At 43.0% G+C, this 17,445-nt stretch overlaps 1 protein-coding gene across 1 annotated transcript in view; it reads left to right on the plus strand.

The window, feature by feature from the left end:
* The first annotated feature begins 859 nt into the window (after positions 1–859).
* Positions 860–17,445, plus strand: part of SLC6A9 (solute carrier family 6 member 9) — a 147,617-nt gene continuing 131,031 nt past the window's right edge. The window contains exon 1 of the mRNA XM_063427724.1: positions 860–938. The gene's annotated coding sequence lies outside the window, so the exon portion shown is untranslated. The remainder of the gene's footprint in view (positions 939–17,445) is intronic.

Raw genomic sequence — 17,445 nt, forward strand, 5'->3', positions numbered from 1 at the left:
AGCTTGGTGTACAGAGAGGGAGCTCAGTGGGAGTTTGGTACAGAGAGGAGCTCAGGGGGAGCTTAGTGTACAGAGAGGAGCTCAGGGGGAGCTTGGTGTACAGAGATGGAGCTCAGTGGGAGCTTGGTGTACAGAGAGGAGCTCGGGGGGAGCTTGGTGTACAGAGAGGAGCTCGGGGGGAGCTTGGTGTACAGAGAGGAGCTCGGGGGGAGCTTGGTGTACAGAGAGGAGCTCGGGGGGAGCTTGGTGTACAGAGAGGGAGCTCGGGGGGAGCTTAGTGTACAGAGAGGGAGCTCGGTGTAGAGAGAGGGGGCTCAGGGGGAGCTTGGTGTAGAGAGAGGGAGCTCAGGGGGAGCTTGGTGTAGAGAGAGGGAGCTCAGGGGGAGCTTGGTGTAGAGAGAGGGAGCTCAGGGGGAGCTTGGTGTAGAGAGAGGGAGCTCAGGGGGAGCTTGGTGTAGAGAGAGGGAGCTCAGGGGGAGCTTGGTGTAGAGAGGGAGCTCAGTGGGAGCTTGGTACAGAGAGGGAGCTCAGTGGGAGCTTGGTACAGAGAGGAGCTCAGGGGGAGCTTGGTACAGAGAGGGAGCTCAGGGGGAGCTTGGTGTACAGAGAGGGAGCTCAGTGGGAGCTTGGTGTACAGAGAGGGAGCTCAGTGGGAGCTTGGTGTACAGAGAGGGAGCTCAGGGGGAGCTTGGTGTACAGAGAGGGAGCTCGCTCCTTACTTCCCCATACCTCTCCCCTGTGAGTGCCGCCAGTGACAGCTCTGACAGGAGGAGGTTTCTCCAAACTGAGCCCGGAGGAGGGGAGCTCCTAAAATAGGGGCAGTCCTAGAACGGATGATGCAACTTTGCCTTTAAGAAAAGTCAGTCAGTCTGACAGTCCGGAGCTCGGGAACTCACCGGAGTGCTGCAGGAGTAGGGCTGCTCACACTCAGCATCATGGTAAGATCTTCACCTGGCTGCACTCACCTGGCATGCTTTAACCCTTCCCTGCCTGGGCTGTGACTGCATGGGAAGTCGGTTCATTATAGGGAAGTAGAAGTTACAAGGTATCTTCATACACATCCATTTCATATTCACTAAATGCTCTGAGCATTCTGTACATTCTATACTGGGCATTCTATACATTCAGCAATGGGCATTCTATGCATTCTATACTGGGCATTCTATGCATTCAGCAATGGGCATTCTATGCATTCAGCAATGGGCATTCTATACATTCAATACTGGGCATTCTGTACATTCAATACATTCAATAATGGACATTCTATACATTTAATACTGGGCATTCTATACATTCTATACTGAGTATTCACTAAATTGTATACTGAGAATTCTGTACATTCAATACTAGGCATTCTATAGATTCAAAACTGGGCATTCTATATATTTCATACATTCAATACTGAGCATTCCATACATTCAATAATGGGCGTTCTATACATTCAATCAATCTATACATTCTACACTGTGCATTCTATAAACTATACTGGGCATTCTATACAATCTGTAAATTCTACACTGGGCATTCTATACAATCTATACATTCTATACTGGGCATTCTATAAATTCTTTACTGGGCATTCTATAAATGTATACTGTGTGTTCTATATATCATATTCTGGGCATTCTACAAATTCTATACTGGGCATTCTGTGCAATCTATACATTCTATACTGGGCATTCTGTACATTCTACATTGGGCATGCTATACAATCTTATACATTCTATGCTGTCTATTCTATACTGGGCAATCAATATAATATGTACATTCTATACTAGGCATGCGATACAATCTATACATTCTATATTGGGCATTCTATACATTGTATACTACTTACATTATATATGACTTCAACCACATGCTATAGACTCCATATTCTCTATACATTATATACTACTGCAACCACATGTTGATAATTCCAGTATATAATATACTAACTTCAAAATATAATACACACACTGCCTGCTAGATAATAATTCAATCACCCAATCACTTGTATATACTATTTCAACGATACATGAACATTCACTGTCTGCTGTTGGTACTAAATTTTATATAAAGTACATGTTTGATGTTTTATGTATATTCATTTTATTACACAATACAAGCTTACTGTCCGATATAGAATATTTCCAAACGCTCTCACTGATTCTCTCTAAGATATGCAAATAGTAGTACACGTGACAGACCGTCTCTTATTTATCAACTCCAAATTACATTACGCACCCAAACCTATGTGTGCTGTTTTTTTTTAAATGCATTTCTGCTTTGTATATTCTATTTCTTAAATCTGCAGTATTGCATTTTATATTTTGCATCTTTTAATGCACCTAGATGTCTGATAGAGAATGAAACATCGATAGGAATTCAAATATTATAATTCCAGCCGACAAAAATAGAAATATTTTGAGTGGGTTGTTTATGTTTTTGAACACCTCAAGCATTAAAATTTGAATTTACATACTGCTAGCCACAACATAAAAATGACTAGCCACTGCAAGTCATTGCATGCTCTCCAGGTATGATCTACTGCAACAAGGGCTCAAATTTCACTTGCCATTGGCTAGTGGCAAGAGGAAATTTTGATGTCTGAACTTTTTGTTTCTCGTTGTTGCATCCTGCCTCAAATTGTCAGCCTTATGCCACAATTCTACAAGGATCCATTTGTTCTGTCATGGGTGAAAGGTTAAGGGGCATTGATGATCACGTATAATTAAAAGCTTTGATGACCCTTTGGAGGTGACCACAGGAAAGCATACATTTGAGGATAATCTTTGGAAGCCATTTAAGCAATTAGCATTGCAGTTATCAAGTTTATCTCTCGTGTTAAGATTAATGTAGGACTCCCCGATATTGGAATAATGTGATGTTGTGGTGGGCTTAACACAATATGTCCATATGGTGTCATTGAATTCCCATATCTGCTTGCAAAGATATGTGTTTTTATGTAGCCTTGTAAAATGTAAAACTGTATTTTTATTTGCTGTTCCTTAATCTGTATAGTTAGACGCTTTCCCAGGCTAAGGCATGGGAGACTGGCTGGAGGGCGCATGAGATTTGGTTTGCGACCAACGTGTCCTCCGGTTACAGTTTGTTAGCCTGTAAGCATTGTTTAGGGAGATTGAACATTCTACAATGTGATGGTAATTAGGGATTAACTCTCACATTGTCCTGATAACCAGCCTCACACAGGGCAAAGCCCCATTCATTCTGACATTATTTCTTAAACAGAACCTGCTCCTGCGGACACATTCCTTGACCCTAAACCTGATACCGAGAAGCTCAGTTTCTATATAAATAGCAGCCGAAAATATTGTTTGACACATCTCGGAGACGGTTTAAAACCTGCCCCCCCTGTAGCATTGTGTTTCTATGTTGTTTGGATTTAGATTTACGTGTTTCGGATATTTGTTTATTTAAGTTAAAACCAGAAAATCTGAGAATATTAAACATTTGTCCGCTCAGCAATGAATTGGACTTTTTTGGGGATGAGTAGCAGTAATTTGAGCTATTATTGCTCAGTGTTCTTGTTGCCGTGTCTCAGAGACACAGGTTCAGTTCCCGTCACATTAGCCTTTCATCCTTCCCAGGTCAATAAAATGAGTCCTGATAAGTTAGTAAAGACATCCAGATTCCACACTGAGAATCTAGCTACGAGATACGTGTACGTCACCCAGTGTCAGAGTTGATATAATTGTTATCCTCTTTTATGACTATATCTATGTAAATAACTCCCATCTCAGCGCATGCTGCGGAGTATAGGATTGCAGTGTCTTTTTATTGTTTAAATAGCATGTGGTAGAAGTATTTCTTTCTGTCCTGTAACTTTCCACAACATGTGTAGGGGGAGGGTCTTCCAATTGAATACAGACAGTGCGGAACACGTGGCAGCTGATGTAAGCACACACCACAAGAGGCTCACTTTTTGTTTCTTAACTCGTTTGTACAGGGCTGTGCCGTGCATAGCAAAGAGTTAAAAGTGTAAGATATGCTCCTCCATAGCGGCATGGGCGCATATCCTGTCTGTAGTAGCAGCGTGCATGCACACAGACATCAACACCCTGAACGTTACAATCACTAGGTATTTTCTCTGTTAAACTTATTGCAAGTCTCCAAACCAACAGGTGGCCAGCTGCGACATTGCCTAGTGTAGCTGGACTGCATGTCCCGTAACTCACAGCCAGCTAGATGCTGAGGATTGTAGTGCAGGAGGACGGTTGGATATGCTCGTTGTAAACCTGCTGTCAGGCAGTCGTTCCTTCTAAGTGTTATTTACTTGCCAGATACAGCTGATATGTTACCTGATAGATAAACACAGATGGGTTTTTAATTATCTTCTTACCAGCTCTTCCTGCAAGGGAGGAACATCAGTAAAAACCGTCCATTAAAGACATGCTTCTTTTTCTTCTTCTTATTTATAAAGCGCCAACATAGTCCACAGCGCTGTACAATGGTTAAATGTACTCTCTAAACTGGGAATTATGGAGAATTGACAAGAGCAGTGGTGGAACTACCGCGGTCGCAGGGGTCGCAGCTGCGACTGGGCCCGTCACTGCAGGAGGCCCGGCCGCCCTGCAGACCCATGCGACTGCAGTGCCCGCCGCCATATTGCAGGCGCGGCCCGCGCAGTAGAACCGCCGGGCCGCATTGAAGGGGTCCATCGGATGGCCCATGCTGTTAGGGCTACCCGATGGCTATGTATTTCCAGGTGGCCCGGTCAGCACTGCAGCGCTTTAACAGCATGACCGGGCCCCCTTTGATAAGGCTGGGAGGAAGAGACAGCCCCGGTCACTCCTCCCAGCTTACACCGGGAGCCATGCAGGAGAAGGAGGGAGTCAGAGTGGTAACTCTGAATCCAATCATGCTGAACCACCACTGGACCACAGGGAAAGTCACCCTCCTGCATCTAAGACGTATGGGGGGCCCCAGGGCAATTTTCACACTGGGGCCCCGTATTTTCTAGTTACGCCTCTGGACAAGAGATATGCAAAAGTTTTGAAACAACTAAATTGGAATTGAAGCTAAATATACGATAATTTCACATATCAATTCTTCAGAATTTCTGGTTTAAGGAATAAACCCTAATGTGTCCGCTTTGTGACCATTTTTATACGCCATATTGAACTCATAAGAAATGAACCCCTGATTGATTTAAAAGAACCACGTGCACGTAATAAAGTTTGATTCAGGAAGTTTGTTCACAGCTGTTTGTGGTTTTATACTGTACTCACTGTAAATGTCAGATAAATAGTTTAACTTGCATTTAACAGACTGCGATGGAGCGATCGGTGAAATTCTGCAGGCTATGTTCTCCTTATTTTTATAGGTGTTATTAGGGCAGCTGTTACCTAGTCATGTTATAAACATAGGTTTCTTAAATTGCTTTTCAATTGTTTTTCTGTGCCCAGAGCAACTATCTTTCCAGTTATTTAGTCTGTTGGGCAGTGAATTGTAACATCAAAAATAGTGTGTATCCCCCTAGGAAAGCAGTGAGTCAATGCTACCCCCATTGAAGTGACGTCCAACGACTTTGGCGCTGGAATTAGATAAGGGAATAATGTTTTGTTTTGTTTTTAACCCTTTATTCACTGGGAGGTGAGCAGGGGCAAATGGACACTACAGTGTTAGGAATACAGTTTTGTATTATAAACACTATAGTGTTCATTTAAGAATTGTTCAACAAGAAAATGTCATCTTTTTTTTTTTTTACACCTTTTTGTTTAAATGAGATCTTGATAATCTCCAGTTCAATCAGATGCCGTTCGGAGTGATACACTGTAACCTATATTACATGCATGGCAGCCGCCTCACTCTGCCAACCCACTGCTTCTCCCAGAGAAGCATTGACTCCGATGGTTACCTATGCATTAGCCGTGTTCATTGTGATGACCACGAATGTGAAGACTTTCAAAAATAAAAATCATTAGGAAAAAGTGTCTGACAGCCTCCACAGGAGTGTTCCCATGCCAAATGTAAACAAGCTGTTTCTAAGAAACGCCAATGTCAAACATTGCCAGATAAATGGCATAGCATCATGCCCCAAAGTCACGTCATTAATTATGTAATGGTTTTGGTGATTAGAGTGTCCCTTTAAACATATGTTATAATCTTGGACACTGTAATTCATATGTTAATAATCTTGTATCTGGTATATCCCTAGCCCAACTCAAAACCACAAGCTTCCTTTATCTGACTTACTTTGATGTGTCCCAGCACAAGGCTGTGGCAGATATATGCAGATAACTTTGTGAATAGGCATGTTTATTCTATTGATTTCTGTATGGCTGATTTCAGTCTACTTGAGATCTTTATGTACCTACCTGTGAGAATAGACACTATCAAGCAGCAACAATTAGTTTTTGTGTTTCCTTAGATTATTTTTCTAAATTATGTAAACATCAGAGCTCACAAAAGATCTAAAGAGTTAGAGTGGGTTTATTCCCTAATTACTCATTTACCCCCAAAAGAAGTGTCCACTTACCTCAGAATAAAAAGCTATCTGAAAAGCATTATATATAAAACAGATAACGAAATCATAGGCTTGGAGTCTCTTTTTAAAAATGGAGATAGTATCCGTACTTTGATGAAAAGTTCAATCATTGATGAAAGAGACCCCCATATGGATCCAGTTATTAATATTAAAAATAAGTGGGGAAATAGACCTTGGAATAGATATAACATTCTTAGACTGGTATAAGATTATACCCAAATGTAAGAAATCGATTCACTGCCTAAATCTCATAGAGCTACAATATCAAATCCTAACTAGATGGCATCTGGTTCCATTGAAAATTAATAGGATGTTCCCCTAATATTCTTCTCTGTGTTGGCGATGTAATCACCTAGAGGGATCTTATCATGTTTGGTGGAACTGCTCGAAATTAAAACCATTCTGGGAATTAACATATAACATATTAGGTAATCTTGTAAATATGCATATGAACTTTTCGCCCGAAATTGCCCTATTACATCTTGGCTGGCCCAAACTCTCAAAAAAAAAGATGAATATATAGCTACACGTATTTTGGTAGCAGCAAAAAAGTGTATTATAAAACTCTGAAAACAATCTGACCCCTCTATGTGTACAAATTTCCTTCCAATTAAAGATGGAGAGGGAGCCCTTATCTATAACCAAATACGGGTGGAATATATGGAATAGTTTTATCCAAGAGGTATAAAAATATGCTTGTTTCTATCAACCAGAGTTACCCCCTGAATGTTCTAGTGAGTTTAAACAGTCACTCCTGAGCCATGTCCCGACTACTCCTCTCAATTTTGTTAGAATGGGCCCTCTAATTTAAAATGAGGTGTATATGGGGAAGATAAGATCTACGAGCCGGGAATTCAATTCATTCATTTATTAATGGTGTCATTTCTGCTTTACCTGTATGTAATGTAATGTCATTGTCCTGTAATTCCTAAGTAACTGGGTAGATTGACCAACACTTGATACTGTGACGTAATTGTTATTGTCTTTTTTTGTATCATTTTGTAAAAACACTTCAATAAATATTTATATTAAAAAAATTAAATAAATAAAAAATACTCAATTGTAACAAACTGCAGACTCAAACACACAATTTAAACAGAACGTTTTTACTTGTAAAAATTCCATGCGATTACTTGCATTGTCCGCTCTCTGACATGGAGTTTATTCTCCGATGACAGAACTGTACTACCTCTGTCTATGCTGTGCTTCACTCACTGGCCTGTACTGTGTTTTGTATTGTTGAAATATTTTTTAAAAAAAAAATATTCTTGGGGGGAAAAAAAGCTATTGCCCGCATTTGACTATTTTAGACTTTATTTTGCAATTCAGCTTATAATTGATTGCAATTTGGCAATTTGTGAATGAATCCCAATGGCTTGTTGACAAATGAGTTGAGTTAAAACATAAAGTCTCACTCTGTTGGCGGTTTAAAATGTGTTCAGATGATCAAATACCTATACATCCAAACAGCTTCTTTTTGCAAACAATCTCAACGGTCCTATAGATTGCATGAAAACAATAAATCATGATGTTAGTGCACCAGAGGCATTGCGTTACGTTAAAAAGGTAATTCTCTATGGGAGTTCAATGTCTCTACTAGCCTGCTTCAGAATCTCCTTCAGGGCTTTTTGCTATTTCGCTGATGCAGAGAAACAGATAAGTTTGCTTAATACATTTAAGAGAAAATAACAAAGTATTTATTATCAGTCCATACACCAAACTCAGTTGAGGGGCATCCGAATCTGGAAAAGAAAGATAGAGAATTATGCAGCAATAAGAGGTGCACCACGATTTGAGGAAGTTGGGGTTATTTGTCAACATATAGGGCACAGCTATTTGGATAATAGGGGGTTATGCATACCTCCCAAGGGCCATATTTAGAAGAGAAAGACCCCGTTTTGTGCCCAAATCCCCCTGTCCCTCTTTTGTATGAGCTCCATATTGTTCTTGGTGTGTCTGAGTGTATAACAGAGCTCCACAGTAAGAATACTCCCAGTAATGTGTCTGAGTGTATAACAGAGCTCCACAGCAATAATACTCCCAGTAATGTCTGAGTGTATAACAGAGCTCCACAGTAATAATACTCCCAGTAATGTGTCTGAGGGTATAACAGAGCTCCACAGCAATAATACTCCCAGTAATGTGTCTGAGTGTATAACAGAGCTCCACAGCAATAATACTCCCAGTAATGTGTCCGAGTGTATAACAGAGCTCCACAGCAATAATACTCCCAGTAATGTGTCTGAGTGTATAACAGAGCCCCACAGCAATAATACTCCCAGTAATGTGTCTGAGTGTATAACAGAGCTCCACAGCAATAATACTCCCAGTAATGTGTCTGAGTGTATAACAGAGCTCCACAGCAATAATATTCATAGTAATGTGTCTGAGTGTATAACAGAGCTCCGCAGTAATAATACTCCCAGTAATGTGTCTGAGTGTATAACAGAGCTCCACAGTAATAATACTCCCAGTAATGTGTCTGAGTGTATAACAGAGCTCCACAGCAATAATACTCCCAGTAATGTGTCTGAGTGTATAGCAGAGCTCCACAGCAATAATACTCTCAGTAATGTGTCTGAGTGTATAACAGAGCTCCACAGCAATAATATTCATAGTAATGTGTCTGAGTGTATAACAGAGCTCCACAGCAATAATACTCCCAGTAATGTGTCTGAGTGTATAACAGAGCTCCACAGCAATAATACTCCCAGTAATGTGTCTGAGCGTATAACAGAGCTCCACAGCAATAATACTCCCAGTAATGTGTCTGAGTGTATAACAGAACTCCACAGCAATAATACTCCCAGTAATGTGTATGAGTGTATAACAGAGCTCCACAGCAATAATACTCCCAGTAAGGTGTCTGAGTGTATAACAGAGCTCCACAGCAATAATACTCCCAGTAATGTGTCTGAGTGTATAACAGAACTCCACAGCAATAATACTCCCAGTAATGTGTCTGAGTGTATAATGGAGTTACACAGCAATAATACTCCCAGTAATGTGTCTGAGTGTATAACAGAGCTCCACAGCAATAATACTCCCAGTAATGTGTCTGAGTGTATAACAGAGCTCCACAGCAATAATACTCCCAGTAATGTGTCTGAGTGTATAACAGAGCTCCACAGCAATATCACTCCAAGTAATGTGTCTGACTCTATAACAGACCTCCACAGCAATAATACTCCCAGTAATGTGTCTGAGTGTATAACAGAGCTCCACAGCAATATCACTCCAAGTAATGTGTCTGACTCTATAACAGACCTCCACAGCAATAATACTCCCAGTAATGTGTCTGACTCTATAACAGACCTCCACAGCAATAATACTCCCAGTAATGTGTCTGAGTGTGTAACAGAGCCCCACAGCAATAATACTCCCAGTAATGTGTCTGAGTGTATAACAGAGCTCCACAGCAATAATACTCCCAGTAATGTGTCTGAGTGTATAACAGAGCTCCACAGCAATATCACTCCAAGTAATGTGTCTGACTCTATAACAGAGCTCCACAGTAATAATACTCCCAGTAATGTGTCTTTAATAAATGTATTTAGCAATTAGTCTTTGTAAATAAGATACATTGTTCTTGTTCTAAATTACATTTCAATTGCACAAATTATTATTAGTAAGTCACCTGAAATTTCTCAGAATAGGCCTGTCCATGGCCACACACCCCACTTACACCCCTAAAATGAAAGTATCCCTCTTTGTCCACATTACATGTTGTAAGGTATGGGCAATGGGCAATGGAATTTGGATAAGACACTGTTCTATCTTTATATAATGGGCATGGAGACTTGGAGAAGTAGGTGATTGTGTCGAAGACGGGGCGCAGAGATTTACAGACGTATGGGACAGGGTTATGTGGCCAGGTTAAACAATCATTTCCTTTGAAGGGCTTGAAACATACTATAATTACAATTATTTATATCAAGCCAACATGTAAAAATTGTTACGATAATATATTATTGTAACGGATCACCTGGCACCCCGACTTGGTACCTCCGTTAATGGATGCTCCTAGCGCTTCCTGAGGACTCCAAGCCCTCTGGCAGACACCATAATCACCGAATCCGAGAAACCTTTAAATTCTCCCAAGCGTATGAATGCTGTAGACCATTGAATAGGAACCATTCGAATAGGCTTGTACTCCTAGCAGTCAACTGGAACAGCATACATTAAATCCTTCCCCCAATAATGAGACGACACATCACTTTGAGGGTAAAACAGGAACTCTGGACTGTCTCATCCTGCCTGGCTTTTATTACAATAATACACATACAGGCCACACCCAGGGGGAGGCCTAAAATAACCAATCACATACATGGTTCAGCCCACACATCCCCTCCCCTCAGATAACATTAAACCCAATTATCCGGTACACTTTTTCAGCCAAGTTCTGGATGTACCCCAAAACCCGGGGGTACACCTTTAAATCCAGCATCGCTGGATAGCCCTTATTCAGGGGGACAACATATCCAAAATTCAAGTAATTCGGATGAATGGTTCGTGAGATATGGGGTTCCAAAGATTTGACCGACCGCATGGGTAAAGTATCCGAAAACAGTTCCATGCATTTTGGCCCTGCGGTCGGTCACAAACAAGGGAATGAAAACAGGCGAATTGCCTGTGTTATAGAGCCTGGAGAGGGTTTGAATGAATTCCCTTGTTTGTGGGGTTCTTTCTACCGAACGGCGGGTCATTCGGTAGTTTCCATACGAATTTCTGGAAGTATGGAGGTCTCAGCGGTGTTTGCCTAGTCAAGTGTCCGATTTTAGTTCCAGACACTCGACGGCAAAACACCGCTGTTCGGTAGTTTAAGATGGCCGCCGCCACGTGTTTGTTTCCCGAATGGCGGCCACCCAGAGGACAAAGAATACATTACATAGATTGCCAATTACCTGTTTGCAACATTGTTGCAAACTGTAATTGGAGGCACACTTATTCCTGGGTGGTCTGGTTGTTCGGTAGTTTCACTCAATATAATAAATGGAGTGATTCTACCGAACAATCAGGTGAATGCTGCATACATATCACCCAGGTTAAACTTAACACACATATAATATTACAGGCAGTACACTAGCATATGTATCACAGTCTTAAAGGGACAGTAGTCCCAAAAGTCCCAATATGTCCATAGATGCTGTTAAAAGGGCCAGTAGCAGCAATATACAGTACAATATGCCCCAAATAACCCAGGGGCCATAGTCAGCAGGTAGGAGGCTAGCAAACAGGCTTCTCCAGGGCCCAGTGGCGAGGTTGGTTTCGCCACATTTCTCCCCTTTTCCAAACAGACTAACAGCGTACCTGACCTCTTGCCGGTCAGTGCCCTTGTTAGTCCAGCAGCCCACCCACAAAACAGAAACAGCAGTACAGCCCACCCACAATAAATGGTTACTACACCTGAGTAAGAGAAAAACTTGTCCAGGTCCAGGTGCCTCACCATGGCTGTGTGGGGGACTGGTAGGCTGTTTTGGTGGGTTGCTGAGTGGGCAGAGCCCAGCGGTACTCTGCCCTGGTGCCAGCACTACCCCGGGAGTAGTCTGGTTGGAGCCTTGCTGGAGACCGACTGCCTCCCCTTTAGCTGCGCAGCTCTGCTGCTGGAGACCGACTGTCTCCCCTTGAGTTACACAGCTCTGCTGCTGGAGACCGACTGTCTCCCCTTTAGTTACACAGCTCTGCTGCTGGAGACAGACTGTCTCCCCTTTGGCTAAACAGCCCTGTTGTGGGGGGGCAGGACCGACCGTCCCTACCCCCTGTGCTGGAAGTGCAGAGACCACGGTCCCATCTGCACAGGTGTGGGGCTTACAGTCTCCCCCTGGTACATTAAGCTGTCGCTGGGGAGAGGTGGTAACCAGCTCCTCTCCCATTAGAACACTCTGCCCATCGATGATCCGTCGCTGGGGAGAGGTGGTAACAATCTCCTCTCCCATGCCTACTTTCAGTCTTTGTGGAGGGAGACCGACTGTCTCTCCTCCCAATTCAGTGTCCTGCTGCTGGGGAATAGAGACTGGGCTCTCTATTCCCAAACAATCATGCTGCTGCTGGGGGGTAGGACCAACTACCTCTGCCCCCTGTAACTCAGCCTTCCGCTGGGGAGGGAGGACGCTGCTCTCCTCTCCCTGCACTTCACACTGCCTTCCCGGCATATCACTCTGCTGCTGGGGGGAAGGACCAACTACCTCTGCCCCCTGTAACTCAGCCTGCCGCTGGGGAATGGAGACTGGGCTCCCAATTCCCTGTGATTCACACTGCCGCTGGGGAATGGAGACTGGGCTCCCAATTCCCAACAAATCACACTGCCGCTGGTGAGGGAGGACGGCCCCTTCAGCTCCCTGTAACTTGGGCGCAGAGACCACGGTCCCATCTGCGCTGGTGAGGGGTTTTCTGTCTCCCCTTGGTGGGTTAGGTTGTCGGTGGGGAGAGGGGGTATCAGGCGCCTCTCCCTGCACTGTAGACTGCTGCTGGGGATCAGGGCTGACCCTCTGTACTCCCTGTAGGCAGGGCGCAGAGACCACAGTCCCATCTGCGCTGGTGAGGGGCTTACTGTCTCCCCTTTGTGAGCTGTGCTGCCGCTGGGGAGAGGTAATAACAGGCTCCTCTCCCTGAACCGTAGACTGCCGCTGGGGATCTGGGCCAACTGCCCAGCATCCCTGTAGGGCCGGTAGAGAGATCTCGGTCCCATCTTCACCTGCCATCTGTGGGTCTCTCCAGGACCAGTCTATGAGGTCCCCAACTTCTGCAGCTGGTAGTGAAGCAGGGGGTACCTCAGCCACCTTTTCCCAGCTGTAGGCTAGCAGGTCTGGGTCTGCCACACAGTTTTCCCGGTCTGTGTCCCTGCTCTGCGGCTGGCAGGAATTTAATAGTTCTACATAGTCCATCTCCAGCTCTCGTTCCATGGCAGCGAAACGGCGGAGGTCTTGTCCCAGTCCAATAGATCTCGGGCCCTGTATCATCTCACCTCGGTAATGAAAGATAGCCCAGTACCGTGACTCTGCTGGACTGCCGAAGTCGACATCCTCCACTAAGGCTTTCCACAACAGGCCAGGGCTCGTGTAGTTCTCCCCCTCTGGCTGGATGCCCTCTGCCCTCCACGTCTCTGGCTGGACAGTGCACCACCACAGTGCCCGGTATGAGGTGTCCAAGCTCAGTTCCCTTTCCACGAGGTACTCGAGTTGTCTTACCCGCTGCCCTCCAGGTTGGTCTCCCAGAAGCGGCATCCGCCAGGCCATTTGTTCCTCCAACCGGTATGCGACACCAGGAAGGCGCTGCTGCCGTCGATACTGGACTTCCTCCAGGGCATCGTACCATAATTCTATCCGGGCATTATCTCTCCATTCTAATTCACTCTCTTCCTCAGGTGTGTGTGTTGCCCAGGGGTCTACGAACCCCATTTTCCCAAATCTTTATGTAAACAGGGACGCTGTATGCCCACCAGCGTCGCCCTCAATTGTAAATCCAAACGCACTGTGTCTCCGAGCTGCTTTACCTCGCACTAGGACGCCATCCCACCGCTTGCCACCAATGTAACGGATCACCTGGCACCCCGACTTGGTACCTCCGTTAATGGATGCTCCTAGCGCTTCCTGAGGACTCCAAGCCCTCTGGCAGACACCATAATCACCGAATCCGAGAAACCTTTAAATTCTCCCAAGCGTATGAATGCTGTAGACCATTGAATAGGAACCATACGAATAGGCTTGTACTCCTAGCAGTCAACTGGAACAGCATACATTAAATCCTTCCCCCAATAATGAGACGACACATCACTTTGAGGGTAAAACAGGAACTCTGGACTGTCTCATCCAGCCTGGCTTTTATTACAATAATACACATACAGGCCACACCCAGGGGGAGGCCTAAAATAACCAATCACATACATGGTTCAGCCCACACATCCCCTCCCCTCAGATAACATTAAACCCAATTATCCGGTACACTTTTTCAGCCAAGTTCTGGATGTACCCCAAAACCCGGGGGTACACCTTTAAATCCAGCATCGCTGGATAGCCCTTATTCAGGGGGACAACATATCCAAAATTCAAGTAATTCGGATGAATGGTTCGTGAGATATGGGGTTCCAAAGATTTGACCGACCGCATGGGTAAAGTATCCGAAAACAGTTCCATGCATTTTGGCCCTGCGGTCGGTCACAAACAAGGGAATGAAAACAGGCGAATTGCCTGTGTTATAGAGCCTGGAGAGGGTTTGAATGAATTCCCTTGTTTGTGGGGTTCTTTCTACCGAACGGCGGGTCATTCGGTAGTTTCCATACGAATTTCTGGAAGTATGGAGGTCTCAGCGGTGTTTGCCTAGTCAAGTGTCCGATTTTAGTTCCAGACACTCGACGGCAAAACACCGCTGTTCGGTAGTTTAAGATGGCCGCCGCCACGTGTTTGTTTCCCGAATGGCGGCCACCCAGAGGACAAAGAATACATTACATAGATTGCCAATTACCTGTTTGCAACATTGTTGCAAACTGTAATTGGAGGCACACTTATTCCTGGGTGGTCTGGTTGTTCGGTAGTTTCACTCAATATAATAAATGGAGTGATTCTACCGAACAATCAGGTGAATGCTGCATACATATCACCCAGGTTAAACTTAACACACATATAATATTACAGGCAGTACACTAGCATATGTATCACAGTCTTAAAGGGACAGTAGTCCCAAAAGTCCCAATATGTCCATAGATGCTGTTAAAAGGGCCAGTAGCAGCAATATACAGTACAATATGCCCCAAATAACCCAGGGGCCATAGTCAGCAGGTAGGAGGCTAGCAAACAGGCTTCTCCAGGGCCCAGTGGCGAGGTTGGTTTCGCCACAATTATAGGTCATCTTCTTGTTAATTTCCAAAATATGAGCAATGATAATTACTGAATTCAGCAGATTAATTAACATTCAAGTAAATTTCTTTATGGAAAAAAATCACATCTGACTAAAGTTGTATCTATATATTATTCTAGCCAAGGGATTCACAAGTGCATAGGTGGGGAGCTGATATTAAATTTAATACCGCTAGCACCACATATCCAGTTTTGTTCCATCTCCTTACCCAACATGCATTGCATTTTTTGCGGGTGCCATATTGGAGGTGAATCAGGTGACCTCCAGGTGCGTGCCTTGTGTAATCAGTGCAATTTATGACAAGTTTGCAAACACAAAAGATTAACGTTGTACTGACATTGTCACATTTATTGGATGACAGACTCACAGACAGACTCACTTTGTTAACACAAATCAGTTTAACCCCTTAAGGACACTTGACATGTGTGACATGTCATGATTCCCTTTTATTCCAGAAGTTTGGTCCTTAAGGGTTTAAAGCTACCGGATCCATCTAGTCTATTCTATTTTCTTCTAAATGCACACATTTTGTTTCCTAGGAAACAGTGCATTTCCAAGGCATTTTTGAACTCTTTCTCAGTCTTGGCTTCTGCCACCTGTTCTGGAAGTCTATTCGATGTATCTACAACTTGTTCAGAAACACCCCCCCCCCCCCCCCCCCCCCAAAAAAAAAAATATCCTGTAATTTCCTTCAATTTCCAACTTTGGGTTCTGTCCTATAGTCTCCACAAAGAATGTCTGGTCTTGTAATTTGCTAGATAATCCTGAGAATATGTGTGAATTCAGATCCTTTCACCCACTACCTCCTTCTCTGCCCTACGCTATGAATTTTCTCTTGATAATTACTAAGCAGTTGGCTAGACTTGTCCAGAGAATACTATTTATTCTCGATTTCCATAGGCATCCGTACATAATTCAACACCATTTGGCTTTTGAATCTGATTGCAGTGTGACAGGACAGTCAGTAACTGGGAAATTGGCTATGTACGAATGTGTGTGTCAAATATTTGTATACCGGTTTGATGTTTGTAATATCTTAAAGGGACACTCCAAACACCTAAAGCATGTCAGCTTGCAGCTTGAGCTGCATTGGGAAGTCTGTGATTGGATAGCCACAGAAAATCTGGATTGGATAGAAAGGCAGACAAGAGATCTGCAGCTTTTAGACGGATGCAGATGAATGCATGTTTTTCATTGGGATATATCTACTAAACAGCGTTAAAAAAACGAAAAAAACTATTGTACTTGGACAGTGCAGGGTCTCTTTAATGTCTTTCTTTTTTTCTTCATAAATATCTGTTCATATAATTATTGGTAGGATAAGGAAGGAGACATTTTTCCTATTGCCCTCTGGAAGGATCACTCAGAATATAATATCATTTTTTAACAGTAATGATTTTATTATTCTTAATCATAATTCATATTATATAATTTTCTCATTATTAATAATAATTGTAAAAGCGTTAAACAACCAGATTTTTGCATTCGTTGTCATTTATAAATTTGCTCTACACTTATCTGATCCAAAAAAAATTGAAATCAGAATGTATGTGGTTTCTAATTTATTTTATTTTTTCTAGATATATAGTCTGATTATTATACTTACACCCAACGTATTCCCTGTGTGAACACGATGCCAGTGTTCTAACCTGCTTTCTGTGTATTTCATTTTTAGAATCCAAAGATAGTTCTGTGATAGTTTGTATTTGGCTTCGTGATGTTCCTGCTTGGCTGAAACCTATTTTAAATGATGGAATAGATGATTTTACCTCAAAACTAGGTGTATGTGTTGGTCAATTAGATTCTGCAGCTATCAAAATATAAATATGACGTTGAGATTTTTGTCGAAATTAAGAGATATATTTTTCCTAATAGAATTATCTGTCTTTCACATTCAGAAAGTCAAAAACCACTGACTACAGCTATTAGCCGTTAAAACACAGGATTTCATTAATAAGCTAGGTCAGCCGTTAACATCACAGCGTTATGTGCAGCTGTCTGCTCATTTATGGCTTGTTCACGATAGCTACATTTTCCCGTTATTTATGTAATAATAATCCCATCACAATTATGGAGGCATATAAAAAGCATACACAATTATA

This window comes from Pelobates fuscus, chromosome 7 (genome assembly GCF_036172605.1).
Source record: "Pelobates fuscus isolate aPelFus1 chromosome 7, aPelFus1.pri, whole genome shotgun sequence".
NCBI classification, from domain to species: Eukaryota; Metazoa; Chordata; class Amphibia; order Anura; family Pelobatidae; genus Pelobates; species Pelobates fuscus.